At 39.4% G+C, this 18,187-nt stretch overlaps 1 pseudogene across 1 annotated transcript; it reads left to right on the top strand.

The window, feature by feature from the left end:
- Positions 1 to 6,613: 6,613 nt before the first annotated feature.
- Positions 6,614 to 6,992, top strand: LOC307195282 (eukaryotic translation initiation factor 1-like; annotated as a pseudogene). Its single transcript has one exon. The product of its transcript is annotated as a eukaryotic translation initiation factor 1-like (transcript).
- Positions 6,993 to 18,187: the final 11,195 nt, after the last annotated feature.

Raw genomic sequence — 18,187 nt, 5'->3', positions numbered from 1 at the left:
GTAGACTCATGGTATTTGCTGGGAAGAGAGTCTTAATCTATGTGATGCTTTTAGCAGGATGTCTCTGGGTTAGGATTGCGTGTGGTAAGTAAATCTGTGATCTGTGGATCTGTGAGCCATGGCTCCCCCAGAAACGTCTACAAGCTGCACAAGTACCTGAGGTATGAAGTGGAGATATTCCATAGCCTGAAGGTTCCCCGCTGTGTGAACTGACCCTGTGCTTGGCCCAGAGGCCTGGGAGGAGAGGAGGCTCCGAACTTGAGTCTGCTTTTTCATGCCTCCTGATGGCTTCATCCTTGAAATTGCCAGTGAAACCTGATCCAGGGTAAGAGCTCTGATTCGTGAGTCCAGTTTGAGTATCTGATCAATTTGTTGGCCCCACTGTCTGATGCCCAGAGCCTACAGCACTGCTTGGCTCGAAGAGCAAAATAAATCCTTGCCTGTGAATGGGCGCGATCCAGTATCTTGGGGACGGTCGACTGGAATTAAAAGAGCCATCTTTTTTGTAGCAGTTTTCTTCACTTTTAAGCAATCCATGTTACTTGTTTTATTAGTTCCATACTTTATATGGGATACTCAGATATAAAGAAATATACCCAGATGAATAGTGACAGTGGCTAGAATCAAGGTTCATAAAAATAACTGACGTACTTTGGAAAATGCTCCCTTGCAAGCGTGTGATGACTGTGTGTGGGTGTCACAGTGACCATGTGGGACTGATGAGGACTACGTAGGGCCTGGCTGTGCTGGCGTCCCACAGAACACACGGTAGGTGCGGTCCTGCTGTAAGGCGTATCATTGCATTTTTAAAAGCTTCTCCACAAGGGAATCTTGAAAGAAAAGAGTCCTCAAGTTAGAGACCACAGCAGCTTTCGCTCTCATTTGAACTGTCAGCACAGAGCTTCATTTTTGCTCTTTTGAGTCTGTTTTTGTTACTGGTACAGAAGGATACTTTAATATTTTCCAGAGATGAAGACTTGCAGGCACACTGGCAGCTTCTGGGTTTGCTTCTGTAAAGTGATCCCTCAGTCTTGTGTGTGGTTGTTGGTCCTGATTCCTTTAGATGGAAGTATTTGGGAAAGGTATCGGGTTAAATGGAGACACAAATCTGAAATAATGTTGCTATTTTCTGCTGGAAGCAACTATTCCAACGTGGATGTATTGGGCATGAAAACTAAACAATAATTGTTTTTATTCATACAAATCTATATGGAAAACTGCATTCTCTGAACTTCATCTTTGGCCTCCTTCATTGCCCTTTCCTAACTTGCCAAGTTTTGTATTATCCTGACTTCAAAAACGATGGAAATTTCCCAAGTATGGGTGGTCTTGTTTCAGGCAGATAGCACATTGTGAAATTATTACACCACGTTTTAACCAGAGCACAGTTGTTTTAAGCTATATTAAGTACATCTGGGTAACAGCTAGTAAGTTTCACTTCCAAGGATAAGGTGAACTACTGGAAAATATCTTATTGCTTTTAAATTTGGCCTTTGCCTTCCATGATTTATGTCATATTATAAAAGAAAGAAAGAAAGAAGAACTTCTGACGGAGGAGTCTGTTTTTTCCCCTGTTGCTGAATTTAAGAATTTGAAGTAGTTCATGGTCTCCTTTATAAATATAAATAGTTCATGAGGTCTCCTCTCATGCCTTTTAATTGTCAAACCCAAGAAAATCTAATAATAGATCTTTGAGCTTTAAAGAAAATTATGGAAAGGGAATGTGGGCACTAAGTAGTGCTGCCTTATGCTTGGCATGCCGGGAGACCTATGCTCAGACTTTGGTTCCGAACAGAGTTTATTTGCTGCTCCTCAAGTTCTCTATGATTGATGGCAATGTATTAGCTCACAATCCTGCCAGGTATGGGAATTACATTTATAGCCTCAAGAAAATAAGTGACTTATTGAAAATTATGGAGCTAGTTCATAGCAGAGCACGTGTTATGAGAGGTCTCCAGAATCCTAGGTGGGTGTTTTCCCACTATACTGTGGTAGCCTTTCAGTACAATTTAGAATTTTACTTGTGAATGGTTAGCTATCTTAATTTCTAGATAAGTCATCTTATAAAATTATACTTTAAATGGTTCACAGAATTAAAAAGATATTCATAGGTATCTTTTACATTAAAATATTCTTATAGATGAGTAGAAAATACAAATGATTTCAGGTTTTACCTGGATGAGAAATTTGTATATCCAGACATTAGAGTATATGAAGTTACCAAGGAGGGAATTTAAGATAAGAGCTAACGGTGACCAAGAAAAAAGAAAGAAGACTCAAATTACTGAAATCAGAAATGGAAGTGGAGACATCACTGACTATCTTACAAATGAGCTACTGTATGACAGTAATGTATGTAGCTTGGGTGAAACGGAAACAGTCCTAGAAAGATACAAATTAGTGAAATTGACTCAAGAATAAATAGAAAATTCTAGTAGATTTCTAACAAGAGACTAAATTGTAATAATAATTTTAAAACTTCCCACAAAGAAAATCCAGGACAAGATGGCTTCATTGGTAACTCCTACCAAACAAGAAGAATTAATACCACTTCTTCACAAAATCTTCCAAGAAATTAGAGGGAACACATCACAACTCCTTCAGTGAGGTCAGTATTACTCTGATTAAAAAAAAAAATCAAAAGAACTGAAAATTAAGACCAATATCTGTTATGAATATAGACACAAAAATACTCAACAAATGACTAGCAAATCAAATCCAGCAAAATATAAAAAAGATTATACACCATTACCCAGTGAGATTTATCCCAGGAATGCAAGGTTGGCTTAACAAAAAAGTAAATTAATGTAATATGTTATGTCAATAAACAAAATAAAACATACGATCATCTCAATAGGCACACAAAAATCATTTGACAAAATTTAACACCCATTTATGAATATTCAAACAATGACAACAATAGAAGAACTTCTTCAAAATGATAAAGTCTATCTGTGAAAAACTCACAGCTAACATCATCGTTAATTTTGAAAGACTGGATACTTTCCCCCAAAGATGAGGAAAAATACAAGGGTGTCCACTCCTGCCACTTCCATTTGTGATCGTCCTGGAGGTTCTAGTTGGGGCACTTAGGCAGGAAACACACATACACATTTACATCTTGAGAATCATTACCAGCTGGTGATCCATTACCAGTTACTTATGGGATTGTCGTCCCTCTCAAGTGTCTCGGGATAAAAACAAATGACAGTCATTGTGATAGATGAGACCCAAGGTCTCTTCTGCCCATGTGGCTCTACGAACACAGAGCTCCTTCCCTTTGGGGTGCCCAGAAGTGGAATCTCAGTGCCATGCCATTTTGCCTCTGACTTTTCTGACTTTGAACACGGATGTATGGTCTGTTGAAACAGAAGTCTGAGACCTTACTGCATGGCTGCCGTCTTTAGGAAACCACTAGACTCCACTTGGGCAGAACTCTCTTAGGACCCTTCTCAGGATATAGGAGGATTCGCCACTAATTCCTATTTAGTCACGGTTGTCACTCCCACAGAAGCACATTTTCAGTCATTCCCGATCACTCCTGGGCGTGGGATGTAAAACCCGTTGTGTATCTGCTACTTGTTCCTCTAACCTCACGTCCTACTGTCCTGCAAAACTCTTTGCCCAACCTGCTGAATTCCACGCCCTTTCCATAGACTCTGTTCTCTCACACAGCTGTGCCTTCCCCTGTGCTAGCTCTTCTTTCTGGAGAAGTTCTCTCCACTTGTCCCCTCCCTAATTCTTATTTGTCCTTCAAGCCCTACCTACCCTACCCAGGGTGCTCTCCCCTGGGGCTTTGTCTTCTTCTGGGTGAGGATCACCTCCCAGATCCTTTACAGACCTGTTAACTTACTCTTCTGTTTCTGTTCTACACTTTCATCTCCTACAAACTCTGCATCTCCAGAGTCTAGCATATTAGTTACCATAAACCACAGATGCTCAGAAGTATGTGCTGAATTGATACTGACAGTTAGAGGACCTCGTGGTGACACAGATCCAGTGATAACTCCCCTTCAAGGCGTACCTTCATCCTAGGCATCTGTTTTTTCTGAAGTTACCTTGTCCTGGGGGCCTGGTTGAGACATTGTCAGAAGTAGGAGCCTAAGCTTCTTATTTTAGTTAAGCTGTGAAAAGAACATGCTCTACCCATCGACCTTGACAGGTACACCTTTATCACATCAAAAATTGAAAACACTTAAAGCCCTGAGTTTTATATGACTAAAATTAACAAAATTTCAAAAATAATTGAATATAATTACTGTGCAAGTTTGGGTGTTCTGCTGAAGGCTTGGCAGTGGAGTTAAATCCTCACTTAATGAAAATAGGAATAAAAATAGGAAAATACGCCAGGCTTGGTGACAAGCACTGCTTCCACCCGCCGCTCACTTCCAGACGGCAGAATCCCGCAGGCACCTGCACCGAATCCATGAACCTGGGTCGGGGCTACACGTCTGTGCAGGGCGCTCGGAAGCCGCCTCCTGGCCTCTGCCTGGAGATCAAGAGGTGGCCGAGTCCCTAACATCGGGAGGGTCTTCAGAAGGTGCTCAGTGGTGAGAAAACATGACAGATATCCTTTGTGGAAGACAGACCAGAGTCTCTGCTAAGTGGGTGTGCGCGTGATGCCACGATCGTGGGATTACACAGAGGAGGCTGGACGGTTTCCTTTGTGCCTCTCTTACACCTTGGTAGTGATGTGGGGACATTATCCTGTTCATATCTGTTAGGAGGGAGAATGTTTGAAGATGCTTGCTGTAAAATCAAGGATTTTTAAATGTAGGTGTTGTTAATATGCACTTGTTTCCCCACTAAGAGATAACATTGCAGTAGTCTTTGTTGGTCCAAGGAGGGGCACAGCAAGGATGAGCTTCAGCAGGAAAACATACAAAGGCTGAAGGTCATTGTTAATTGCAGAAAACATCATTGCTTCCTAACTCTTTCACATAAATATGTAAATATGAGCGTGTGAAAACTGACCTAAGGAAACTGGCAGCAATCACTTTTATTAAAATATTAAAGTCAAGAGAATATAATTTTATGTATCAGATGTAACACATTCAAACATTCATACATTCATTCAATCAAAATTACTTAGTGCCATGAAAAACAGGAACAGACAGGCTGGTGAGATCCTTGTTTTCATAAAACTTAATCTAGTGAAGAACACAGACAGTAAATGTGAAAAAACCAAACTAATGCTGGGCAGTGTTCGGGTCTCTGACAAAAGCAGTGGGGTTTGGTGTGGAGGGGCCCTCACGAGTGGGGACTATGAAATCAAAGCACAAATAAACTCTCTAAACTGCAAAAGACGTTGCTGTTGTTTCAGAAATCATGGGGGTGTGTGTGTGTGTGCGTGTGTGTGTGTGTGTGTGATGTTTTAGGTAGGTTTGTAACACTTCTCAGAAAAATAATTCTCTAATCATAGACTTTAGACCTGTGTCTCAGACAACGTTAAAATTCAACCTTTTGGTAAGTGATGTATTATTTTTATCTGATCCACAGAATAGACAGGTAGAAGGCATTGTAAGCGGGGTAGGGGGGAGGCGTGGCCGCTGGATCTCTGACCCCCTTCAGGACAGAGCTGTTCTTTACCAGCAGCGAACACCAGGTTCACACACCCTGGAACCAAGTCCCTCAGGCGAGAGCCCAAAACCCGTGTTGGGTTTCTGCACAGTTGAGGCCATTTCCTCCCCCCGTAAAAGCCAAATGGGTACATGTGTTGTGAGGCAGACGTGGGGTCCGACGTGTGTGCGTAACTCACGGAGAGTGGATGCGTCTGTGCATTTGGGTCCAGAGAACCAGAACTTTGTGACAGGAGGGCTTGAGGCCGTGGAGGCGAGGTTCCCCCTGCCGCTTGGGGACCGTCGGTGTGCTGGGCCCCGCGTCTCCAGTGACATATCTGTAGCTGTTTGTACTTGCAGCTTTTGAGCCCTGGCCACGGAAGATGGTTCATATTATATTTAATGGTTGTTGATCTAATATCTGGCAAGTGCGAGAGCTCTGTTCCTGACGGTCTGGCGGGGCCCTCAGCTCTGCGCTCCCTCACCGCTGCGGCCTCCAGCCCCGAGCAGCTGTGGTCACATTACAAGAATGTGACAGTTGGACTGTAGTTTCAGGCCTGCTCAGTTTCTTTGTAAATGATTTATAAGCCCAACTTGAAAAAAATCTATCTTTAAATCAGTTGCAGCGTTGGAGTTATGTCCAGCGTGTAGGGTTCCTATTGCACATAATTCTATTATTACTAGCTGTGGCACCGTCCTAGCAAAGTCTGTGGATTATAAAAATATGGCAAAAATTTTCTTTGCATTTAAGGATAAATGGTGTTCAAGAGAACAGAATACCAAAGGAAAAGGTACAATAACGAAAGTTTCCACATACAAAGCCCACAGACCTTACTGCAAGTGTGCTGGTGTGGTAAATCTCCCTGAATCTTTAAGATGGTGGCGCATTTAAGCGGGGTTTGTCCAAAGCTCACTGCTTTCATTTACTTACTGAAGGACAAGCCAGAGTTGAATTAAAAAGTGGATCATAGCCCCAGTCACTGAGCCGCCGCCGAGAACCCAGCAGCCTCCCCCTCGAGCCCCCTCGCTTCCCGACGCTCCGTACCCCCCGCCCGCCTTCTCCAGCCGCCGCCTTCCGCAGGCCGTTTCCACCGAGGAAAAGGAATCGTATCGTATGTCCGCCATCCAGAACCTCCACTCTTTCGACCCCTTTGCTGATGCAAGTAAGGGTGATGATCTTATATCCGTATAAGAATTCAACAGAGAAACGGCAGGAAGACCCTTGCTACTGTCCAAGGGATCGCTGGTGATTACGGTAAAAAGAAGCTAGTGAAGGCGTTTAAGAAGAAATTCGCCTGCGAGGGAACTGTAATTGAGCGTCCAGAATATGGAGAAGTAATTCAGCTACAGGGTGACCAGCGCAAGAACATATGCCAGTTCCTCGCAGAGATTGGACTGGCTAAGGGCGATCAGCTGAAGGTTCATGGGTTTTAAGTGCTCCTGGCTCATTGAAGCTTAAGTGAGGATTTCCTTGCAATGAGTAGAATTTTCCTTCTGTCCCTTGTCACAAGTTTACAAACCTCGCAGCTTGTGTAATGTAACCACTTGGGGTCTGCTGTTAACTTGGACGAGTGTAACTGCTTCACGCAATAAACTGAAAACAGCCATGCTGTGTAGTCTTGAAGTCCCTCATTTAAACAGAGGTCAAGCAGTAGGCACCTGGCAGGGTCCGGCCTGAGACAAAGCAATAACAGTGATGCGTCAGCCAAGTCCAGAGCCCTGAGATCACAGACGGCTATGTCTGGCCAGAAGCTCCCAGCAATCCCTCTACAGAGTTCCCTGCCCTAAGAGAATGTCGCCACCTGAACAGCCCTCGGTGAAGCTGAGAGTGGAGGATGGGGTGAGGCAGCGACGGCAGCTGTACTGCTAGAGGGAGTCTTTGATCGTCAGGGGAAAGATCCCCTGGTGTCTCCAACGTGACCAGGAGGGCAGAGCTTAGAGCAGCCACCTTCATTCTATTGAGGTGATAGGACATCTGGCTTGCCACCAAGGTCTTTTTGACCAGACATATCCCAGCTGATCGATGAGCAAACTAGAATGTGAGGCCAACCTTCTATCAGAGTTAAACTTTGGACAAGGGAACAAATTTCAAACCGATGTATCAGTCACGTAGCTGTAGAGCTCGCAACTTACTAGCAGCGGCTGCCCAATGCCACGTGAAGTAACAAGCTGGTTTTTGGTTTTCTTTGGGGTTTTTTTCCCCTTCAGTTTTAATGTTATGTAATGTATTTAAACACTTATTTATATAAAACTTGTTTTCAGAAAAAAAAAAGTGGATCATTGCTCTGATATAATGAGTGTGGTATGTCCATGATTAATAAAACCCTCTATTCTTAGTATAACTTGTAGAATATGAAGTCATTTTATGGGACATTTAAGATACAGATAAACAAAAATATGTTGGTGGAAATTTATTTTTTACTTCAGAGAAGATATTATTTCTAAATACGTGCCCACTTTTAAAGGAACAGTATATATTATTTTGGAAAATAGAAAATATACGTGAACAAAACAAAGCGAACAAACAAAAGGGAAAACCAAAAGCTCTTAGTTATTAGGTGCTCACACCCGGAAGTAAGCGCTGTTGACATGTTAATGTTTAAACTTTGAGATTTTTTTCCTGAATATGTGTGTATACAACACGTGCACATGCATATGGACATAGGAATATGAGATCCTATTGCAGATACTGGCTTGTAGTCTAATTGTTCAAGTCATCAGCTTCGATGTTTGCATCTAGTTCTCATACAGGGGTGCCCCATGGTTCATGTCGTCAGTCTTCTGGTGCTGCATTCAGACTGCTTCTCATTGTTTTGCTGAGATGTACAATGCTATCATGAACACCTAGTAGATGCATTTTTATACTTGTGTGATTATTTCCCTACAATAATTTTCAGAAGTGTAATTGCTGAGTCAGTTCCCTCACTTTTTTAACAGCTTTCGATAAATATTGACAAATTTTCTCCGAAAAGGTAGGGCCAACTTATATATCTGCTAGTAGAGTGTGAAGAAACTGTCTACATCAAAAAATAGAAATTATTATTTTTAAAATATTCGTTAGCCCAGATCACAGGCCTATGCCCAAACTGTAAGGGCCTAGGAGAGAGAGTAACTTACAGTTTCCGTTCTTGTGAATGGAGTTCCTCATTTTTGCCTCCACAACTCACGAAGGGGCTTCTCCAAAGCAGAAAGAGTCTCAGTTATCAGACAGCAAGAAAGGGAACTGTGCTTAGTATCTTGGGCATGTATTTCATTTTTCTGTGAATTATTTGTTCACCCTTTAAATTATTTTTTCATTAAAATACCTTTTTTGGGGCTTCCCTGGTGGCACAGTGGTTAAGAATCCGCCTGCCAATGCAGGGGACACGGGTCCGAGCCCTGGTCCAGAAAGATACCACATGCCACGGAGCAACTAAGCCCGTGCGCCACAACTACTGAGCCTGTGCTCTAGGGGTCGTGGGCCACAACTACTGAGCCTGTGTGCCACAACTGAGCCTGCTCACCTAGAGCCTGTGCTCCGTAACAAGAGAAGCCACTGCAATGAGAAGCCTGTACACTGCAACGAAGAGTAGCCCCTGTTTGCTGCAACTAGAGAAAGCCCGCATGCAGCAACAAAGACCCAATGCAGCCAAAAATTAAAAAAAACACACACCTCTTTTTCTCTTTAACTATTAACCTCTTTCCATATGTGAGCAATATTTTTTCTCAGTTTATGATATTTAAAATTTCCAAGATCTGTTTTTTTATTAGACTTAGGAGAACTGCCCCCAGGATTACATATTCATTGATCTTTCCCTAATTTTGTTTCATATTTACTACTTTGTTCTTATATATTTTTAATTTTATTTAAAATATAATCCTTGTGGATTATATTTGTAGGTATGGTGTGAGGTAAGGCTATTAACCCATTTGTTTTTCTTCTGAAGGATTGTCTAGGTATCCCAATTACGGATCATTTATTTCTTACTGATTTAAAATTCCAAATCCTTCATATAATGTTCTTAGGTCTGTTTCTCAGCACTAGTTTCCAGCACAGTCCACTGATTCTGATTATGCAGCTTTATAATAACTATTCCTCAGTATCCTTTTAAAAACATTTTACTTAGTTGTTCTTTAAAGATAATTTTATTATGCAAAGTTCCAAATGTATCCCAAAGTAAGGAGAATGCTCTAACGAACCCCCTCTTACCATGGCCAGCTACGAGTTTATCAACACTGAACCAGTCTATTGATATTATTTACTCCAACCCCTAACCTCAAGATCATTTTGAAGCAAATCCCAGATGTTATTGCATCTGTCAATATTTTAGTATGTATTTTTATTAGATATTTTTATCGAGGTACAATTTACATGACTTAAGATTCTTCATTTTCAACTGTGCAATTCAGCTGGTTTGAGCGTTTTTGTATATTGTACAACTCTCACCACCCATCTGTTCCAAAACATTTCTATCATCCCCAAAGAGGCCCCATACCTATTAGAATCAGTGTCAACTCCGGCACCGCCAACCCCCTGAGCCGCTAATCTACTTTTGGCCCTTCGGCTTTGCCTTTTCTGAATATTCCACATAAATGGAATCTTACAGTGTATGTCCTTTGTGTCTGGTGCTCTTCATTTAGCATGATGTTTTCAAGATTGTACCAGTGTTTCGTTCCTTTTTATGGCTGAAAAATATTCCAGTATGCGTATGCCACATTTTGCTTATGTATTCATCTGTTGATGGATTTTTGTGTTGTTTCTAATTTTTGACTATAACAAATAATGCTGCTGTGAGGAGTCATATACAAGTTTTTCTCTAAACATATCTTTTCATTTCTCTTGTGTGTATGTGTAGGAATGAAACTTATCAGTCATATGGTAATTCTATTTTTAGAAAGTTTGAGGAACTGCCGAACTTTTATACAGTGGCTGCATTATTTTAAATTTCTATAGCAGTGTGAAAGGCTCCTGATTTTTCCACATCTTTGCCAACACTTATTATCTTCTATTTTCTTTTTTTTTTATAGCTATTCTAGTGGGTGTGAATGGCATCTCATAGTTTTTATTTGCATTTTCCTAGAGATTAATTATGTTGAACACCTTCTCATGTGCTGGTTGGCCATCTGTATATCTCTATGTCTTTTTTTCTGGAGAAATTCCTTCCTTTGGAGATATTCTATTCCAATTCTTTGGAGAAGTTTTATTTAAGTCCTTTGTCCATTTTAAACTGGGTTATTTGACATATATTGTTTAGTTGTAATATTTCCTTATATATCCTGGATGTTGGACCTTAATCAGACAGTTAACTGGCAACTATTTCCTCCCATTCTGTGGGTTGTCTTTTTACTTTCTTTATAAAATCCTTTAATACACAAAAATCTTTCATTTTAATGAAGTTCAATTTGTCTTTTTTTCTTTGGGTGCCTGTGGTTTAGGTGTCATATCAAAGGATCATTTGCCAAAGCCAAAGTTATAGAAATGTACCCCCATGTTTTCTTCTAAGAGTTTTGTAGTATTAGTGCTGACATTTAGGTCTTTGATTCATTTTGAACTGATTTTTCCCTATGTTGTGAGGTAGGGGTCCAAATCCATTTTTTGGCTCAGGGATATGCAGTTATCCCATACTGTTTGTTGAGAGGATGATTGTTTTCCTCCATTGAATGGTCTTGGAAACCTTGTCAAAAATCAATTGACCATTGATTATGAATGTATTTTGGGGCTCTCAGTTCTATTCCATTGTTTTAAATATCTATCCCTATCCCACTACCACACTGTCTTGGTTACTGTAGCTTTGTAGTAAGTTTTGAAATTGAGAAGTGTGAGTCTTCCAACTTTGTCCTTTTTCAGGATTGTTTTGGCTATTCGGGTCCCTTGCATTTCATATGAGTTTTAGGATCAGGTTGTACTTTTGTGCATAAAAAGAAATTGGAATTTTGATAAGGATTGCATTGAATCTCTAATTCAATTTTGGGGGTATTTGTATTGTAACAATATTGTTTTCCATACCATGAATACTGGGTGTCTATTTATTTGTTTATTTATTTATTTATTTTTATGGATCGTATGGTAGTTTTATTTTTAATTGAGAAACCTACATAGTAGCTGCACCAATTTGAATACCACCAACAGTGCATGAGGTTTCCCTTTTCTCCACATCTTCACCAACACTTGTTATTTGTTGTTTTTTTGATAATAGCCATTCTGAGAGGTGTGAGGTGGTATCTCGTTGTTGTTTTGATTTGTATTTGCCTGATGATTTGTGATACTAAGCATCTTTTCATGTGTCTGTTGGCCATCAGTGGGTCTTCTTTGGAAAATGTCTATTCAGGTCCTCTGCCCATTTTTTAATCGGGTTGTTTTCTCTTTTGATGTTGAGTTGTATATGTTCTTTGTACATTTTAGATATTAACCCATTATTGGAAATATCTTTTGCAAATATCTTCTCCCATTCAGTAGGCGACTTTTTCATTTTGTTGATAGTTTCCTTTGCGGTGCAAAAGCTTTTTAGTTTGATACAGTCCCATTTGTTTATTTTTGCTTTTGTTTCCCTTGCCTGAAGAGACATATCCAAAAAAATATTGCTAAGACTTATTTAAAAGAGAGAACTGCCTATGTTTTCTTCTGGGAGTTTTTTGGTTTTAGGCCTTATATTTAAGTCTTTAATCCATTTTGAGTTTATTTTTGTATATGGTGTGAGAAAGTAGTACAGTTTTATTCTCTTTCGATTTATTTAGATCTTATTTAATACAACAGTGTTCCATTGTTTTCACTGTAAAAGTCATGCACATCTTTTGTTAAATTAATTCTAATGAATAAGCTAATTGTTAAACTAATTAATAAAACTAGTATTTTATTCTTTTTGATGCTATTTTAAATTGTTTTCTTAATTTAATTTCAGAATGTTCACTACTAGTATATAGAAATGCAACTAATTTTTGTATCTCCATCTAGTATGCTGCAACCTGGCTGACCTAGTTTGTTAGCTATAATAGATATTTTTAATGGATTTTTGAACTTTCAATATATAAGCTCATGCCATGTGCAAATAGAGATAGCTTTGTGTCTTCTTTTCCATTGTAGATACCTTTTATTTCTTTTTCTTATCTAACTGTTCTGTCTGTAACCCCCAGTACAATGTTGTATAGAAATTATGACAGCAAACATCCTTGTCATGTTCCAAATCTTAGGCAAAAGTGTTCAGTCTTTCATCATTAAGTATGATGTTAGGGGCTTCCCTTGTGGCACAGTGGTTAAGAATCTGCCTGCCAGTGCAGGGGACAAGGGTTCGAGCCCTGGTCAGGGAAGATCCCACATGCTGCAGAGCAACTAAGCCCATGCACCACAATTACTGAGCCTGCACTGTAGAGCCCACGAGCCACAACTACTGAAGCTCTCATGTCTAGAGCCTGTGCTCTGCAACAAGAGAAGCCACTGCAATGAGAAGCCCACGGACCGCAACAAAGAGTAGCCCCCACTTGCCACAACTAGAGAAAGCCCATGTGCAGCAACAAAGACCCAATTCAGCCAAAAATAAATAAATTTATTAAAAAAAGTATGATGTTAGCTGTGAATTTTTCATAAATGGCCTCTATCAGGTAGAGGAAGGTCTTCTCTATTTCTAGTTTGTTGAATGTTTTTATCATGAAAGGGTGTTGCATTTTTTTCAATTTTTTCTGCATCTATTGAGATGATCGTATGTTTATTCTATTGATATGATGTATTACATGAATTGATTTTTCTATGTTCTACTAACTGGGATAAATCTCACTTGATTATAAGGTATAACCCTTTTTATACGTTGTTGCATTCAGTTCTCCTGTATTTTGTTGAGGACTTTTGCCTCTATATTTATAAGGAATATTGCTGTATAATTCCCTTTCCTAGTGATGTCATTGTCTGGCTTTTGTATCAGAGAAATACTGGCCTCATAGAATGAGTTATAAAGCGTTCACTTCTCTTCTTTTCGGAAAATTTGAGAATGATTGGTATTAATTCTTCTTTATAGTTTTAGCAGAATTCACCAATAAATATATTGAGTGCTCAGTGTTTCTTTGTTGGAAGTTGTAATTATCATCATCATCATCATCACTCAGTCTTCTTAGCTAATAGGTCTCTTACTTCTTGAGTCAGTTTTGGTAGTTTGTGCATTTATAGGAATTGTTCCATTTCATCCAGGCTATCTGATTTGTTGGCATACAAATGTTCATGGTATTCCCTTACAGCCTTTTTCATTTCTGTAAGGTCAGCATAATGTCTCCTCTTTCATTCCTTAGTTTGTGTCTTCTCTGTCTCTTTTATACATTGCTTGCCCATAAACATAGATTTATATTTATTATTTATAATTATTGCTTTATATATCTTTTATATCAGATTAAAAATACAAGGAGTTACAAGCAAACCTACATTTATTCTTTTATATTTACCTATTTAGTCTCCTTTACTGGTGCTCTTTATTTCTTCATGTGGACTCGAGTTATTATCTAGTGTCTTTCTATTCAGCCTGAAGGGCTCCCTTTAGCATTTGTTGTAGGGTATGTCTGCTCATGACAGACCCTTTTGATTTTTATCTGCAGGTTTCTTAATTTCTCCTTCTTTTTTTTTTGGCCACACAGCGTGGCATGCAGGATCTCAGTTCCCTGACCAGGGGTTGAACCTGTGCCCCCTTGCATTGTAAGCACAGAGTTTTAACCACTGGGCCACCAGGGAAGTCCCCTCTCCTTCGTTTTAAAGGGTAGTTTTTCTGGATATAGGGTGGTTGAAATGGTTTTTTTTTCTTTCAGCACTTTCAGTATGGCACCCCACTGCCTTTTGGAATCCGTGGTTTCAGACGTTAATCTCATTTGTGATAACTGGTACATGATGGATTGCTTCTGTCTTGCTGCTTTCAAGATCATCTCTTTGTTTTTGTCTTCGGATAATTTCATTATGATGTATCTAGGTGTACATCTATAAATTTATTCTACTTGGAGTTTGTTGAGCTGATTGAATGTATAGAATAATGGTTTTCATCAAATTTGGGAATTTTTTAGCCAATATTTTTTGAAATAATATTTCTGATTCTTTCTCTCTCTCCTTGCCTTCTGGGACTCCCGGTATGTGTAATGCTGGTACGTCTGATGGTGTCCCACAGGTTTCTGAGGCTCTTCTCCTTTTTCTTCATTCTTTTTCCTTCCAGTCCTCAGATGGTTACTCTATTGACCTAGCTCAAAGTTCATTGATTCTTCTGCCAACTGGAGTTGCTGTTGAATCCCTCTGGTGAGTTTTTCATATCAGTTATTGCACTTTTTTTGTTTTTTTGCGGTACGCGGGCCTCTCATTGTTGTGGCCTCTCCCGTTGCGGAGCACAGGCTCCGGACGTGCAGGCTCAGCGGCCATGGCTCACGGGCCCAACCGCTCCGTGGCATGTGGGATCCTCCCGGACCGAGACATGAACCCACGTCCCCTGCATCAGCAGGCGGGCTCTCAACCACTGCGCCACCAGGGAAGCCCTATTGTACTTTTTAACGTCAGAATTTCTATTTCATTCCTCTTTATAATTTCTCACTCTTTACCGAATCATTTCTATTTGGTGAGACATCATTCTCAAACTTTCCTTTAGTTTTTAGGCATAGCTTCCTTTTTCTCCTTGAATATATTTAGAGTCTTGGTCTAGACAATTCCACATGTGCGCTTCCTCGGGACAGTTTCTAGTGTTTGCTTCCTTTTGTGTGTATGGGTCACACTTTCTCGTTTCCTTGCATGATTCACACTTTCCTTTTTTTGTTGAAAACGGGTTATATGAACGTTATAAGGTGATCCCTCTAGAAACCAGATTCTCTCCCCTTCCCAGGATAATTTTTTACTGCTGCTTACAGCAGACATTTTTATTTTAGTGACTTTCTGGATGAGTTCTGTAAATTCTGTATGTATTATTTGTCATTTATAGCCGTTGAAGTCTCCATACAGTTAACTTAGTTGTCAACCAATGACTGGACAGAGATTTCCTTAAATATCCGGAACCAAATCATTTCCCAGTCTTGGAACAGGAGCTGTGTGCGTGTGTGTGTGTGTGTGTGTGTGTGTATGTGTGTGTACACACCTTCAGTCCTCAGCCAAGAAGTATACAACTCTGTCTTAGCTTCACTCCTTCACTGAGCCTCAGATCAGAACAGAGGTGAGCACTTAGGTCCTTTTTGGACCTTTGCTGAGCCTGTGCACAGCATAGGTGTGCACAAGGACTTCTCAATTCCCAGGACTGTGGCAATTCCCTTCTCTAGCCTTTCCTTCCAAGGTTTTTGGTTCGTGAGTTTTTTGCCCCAAATGTTATCTGTCATCCAGGCAGCAGCAAGGAAAGCATTAGCCTGTAACAGTTTTAGACAAATGCTTTAGCATGGGCCGGTTCTGCATCAGGTAAAACAAAGACAAGCCTTTTGAGCCAGTCTTCCAGGGAGACATCAGATAGGTCAAAATAAATGATTAAAATTCTTGTAAATGAGGTCTGTTCTGCTCCATCCAGTATAGGAGATGCAGGGAATTATTTTCACGGCTACCGCTGAGCAAGGGAGTTGGCAATGGGAATGGGGTGACTCAGACACCAAAAATCTTGTGGTTCTCACTGAGATTCAGCTGTTTTGTTGAGTAAATGCTCTTATGGTTCCTGTAACCCTTTGATTAATTTTCCGACTTCTGAAGAAAAGCGAATTCTGACAGTTCCGGCCAAGTTTTCGTTGCTTTTATGGAGGGGCAGAAGTTGGAGTTTCTTATCTTTCTGCTGCTTTCCTCCTACTCTTGCGATTTATTTCTTCAGCTGAATGTCAGTTATTTATTCATATTGAGGTTTTGACTTGGATTACATTCAATTCGTAGATCCATTTTCAGTGAATTGAGATCTTTATAATTTTGAAGATTTCATTGAAGAACATGATATGCTTTTCTGCTTATGTGTCTCTTTGTAAGTTATTTAAAAATATATAGTTCTTTTACAAATTTTAAGTTTATCCCTTTTATTTTATTTATTTTAAATATTTATAATAGATAAGTGTATAATAAATATGTATGCATATTTATATTTATTTTATAATAATGAAATAGTCCATGAGGCCTATTTTTCTATTATATTTCCTAAGAATATATTGTTGGTATGAGAAAAAGCTGTCAATTTGCAGATAATTCTTTCATTCAATATTTTTATTCACATGGCACCCTTGAGTTTTTTTTAAGTAAACATGCAAAGAGTGATAATTTTGACACCTAATTTCCAAATTTATGCTCCTTATTTTTTTCTATTCCAATATTTTATTAGATAACATCCCCAAGTACTATTATGTCAGTGTGGAGGTAGCAAGCATTCTTGTTTGATTCTGACATGTTTTAGATGTAGCTTTTAAAATTATAAGACAGTACATTTCTAACCATAGAGAAGTTTCAATAACCATAGATAGGATATATATGAGTTTAGCAGAAATATCTGCAGAGTTCAAAAATTAAGCGTGCTTCTTATTGTTGGCTTGAATTTTCTCCCACTGTTTACAAGTAGAATCTTGTTTCACTATTATTCTTTCCCCCTTTTCTTTTTTATTGTGAAATATAATATATTGAAGACATGTATATAAAACAAATGTGTACACCTCAGTGATTTATCCGATAGGTACAGAACCTATTTCCATTTCCATATTTCCAATGGATATTGGATATTTCCATTTCCAATGGATTTTTCCTGTATCCATTTCTCCAAAAATATATGTGGTATTCTAGCTTTTATGATCATCACCTCATTGGCTTTATTTTTAATTTTAAGAACTTACATCCCTAAAGCATATATATATTCTTGTTTTTGAACTTTTTATACATGATACACAGTATATTTTCCTTTGTTTTTATACTTACAAATAATGTTATCTTGCACATTCTCACACATGTCTCTGTTGTTTATGTAACTAGGGCAGGAATTGATGGGTCATAGGCTTGTGTATTTTCAACTATAGTAAATAAAGCCAGTTTTCCAAAAACGTTGTGCCGATTTAAAGACCCATCATCCCTGAATGAGATTTTTCAGTAGCTCCATATACTCACCAACACTTAGTGTTGTTGTTTTTGAATTAATTTATTTATTTGTTTTTATTTTTGGCTGTGTTGGGTCTTCGTTGCTGTGCGTGGGCTTTCTCTAGTTGTGGCAAGCGGGGGTTACTCTTCATTGTGGTGGGCAGGCTTCTCATTGCGGTGGCTTCTCTTGCTGTGGAACACAGGCTCTAGGCGCGCAGGCTCAGTAGTTGTGGCACGTGGGCTCAGTTGTTGTGACTGGTGGGCTCTAGAGCACAGGCTCAGTAGTTGTGGCTCTCGGGCTTAGTTGCTCCATGGCATGTGGGATCCTCCTGGACCAGGGCTCGAACCCACGTCCACTGCATTGGCAGGCGGACTCTCAACCACTGCGCCACCAGGGAAGACCCTCAACGTTAAATTTTAACACATGCTATTTCTCCATCTATTGAAGTGATCATGTGTTTTTTTCTTTTTTTTAAACCTTTTATTCTTAGAGTAAATCCAACTTGGTCTTAATGTCTTACACTTTTAATATACTGAGGGATTTATTTGGATAATAATTTATTTTGCATTTAAAAAATTTATGTTCACAATTGAGTGGGGTATATATATAATTTTTTTCTTATAAGAC

This window comes from Stenella coeruleoalba (genome assembly GCF_951394435.1).
Source record: "Stenella coeruleoalba genome assembly, chromosome: 12".
Taxonomy (NCBI): domain Eukaryota; kingdom Metazoa; phylum Chordata; class Mammalia; order Artiodactyla; family Delphinidae; genus Stenella; species Stenella coeruleoalba.
Note: the sequence above shows the minus strand (reverse complement) of the source record. Positions and strands in the feature narration are given on the sequence as shown.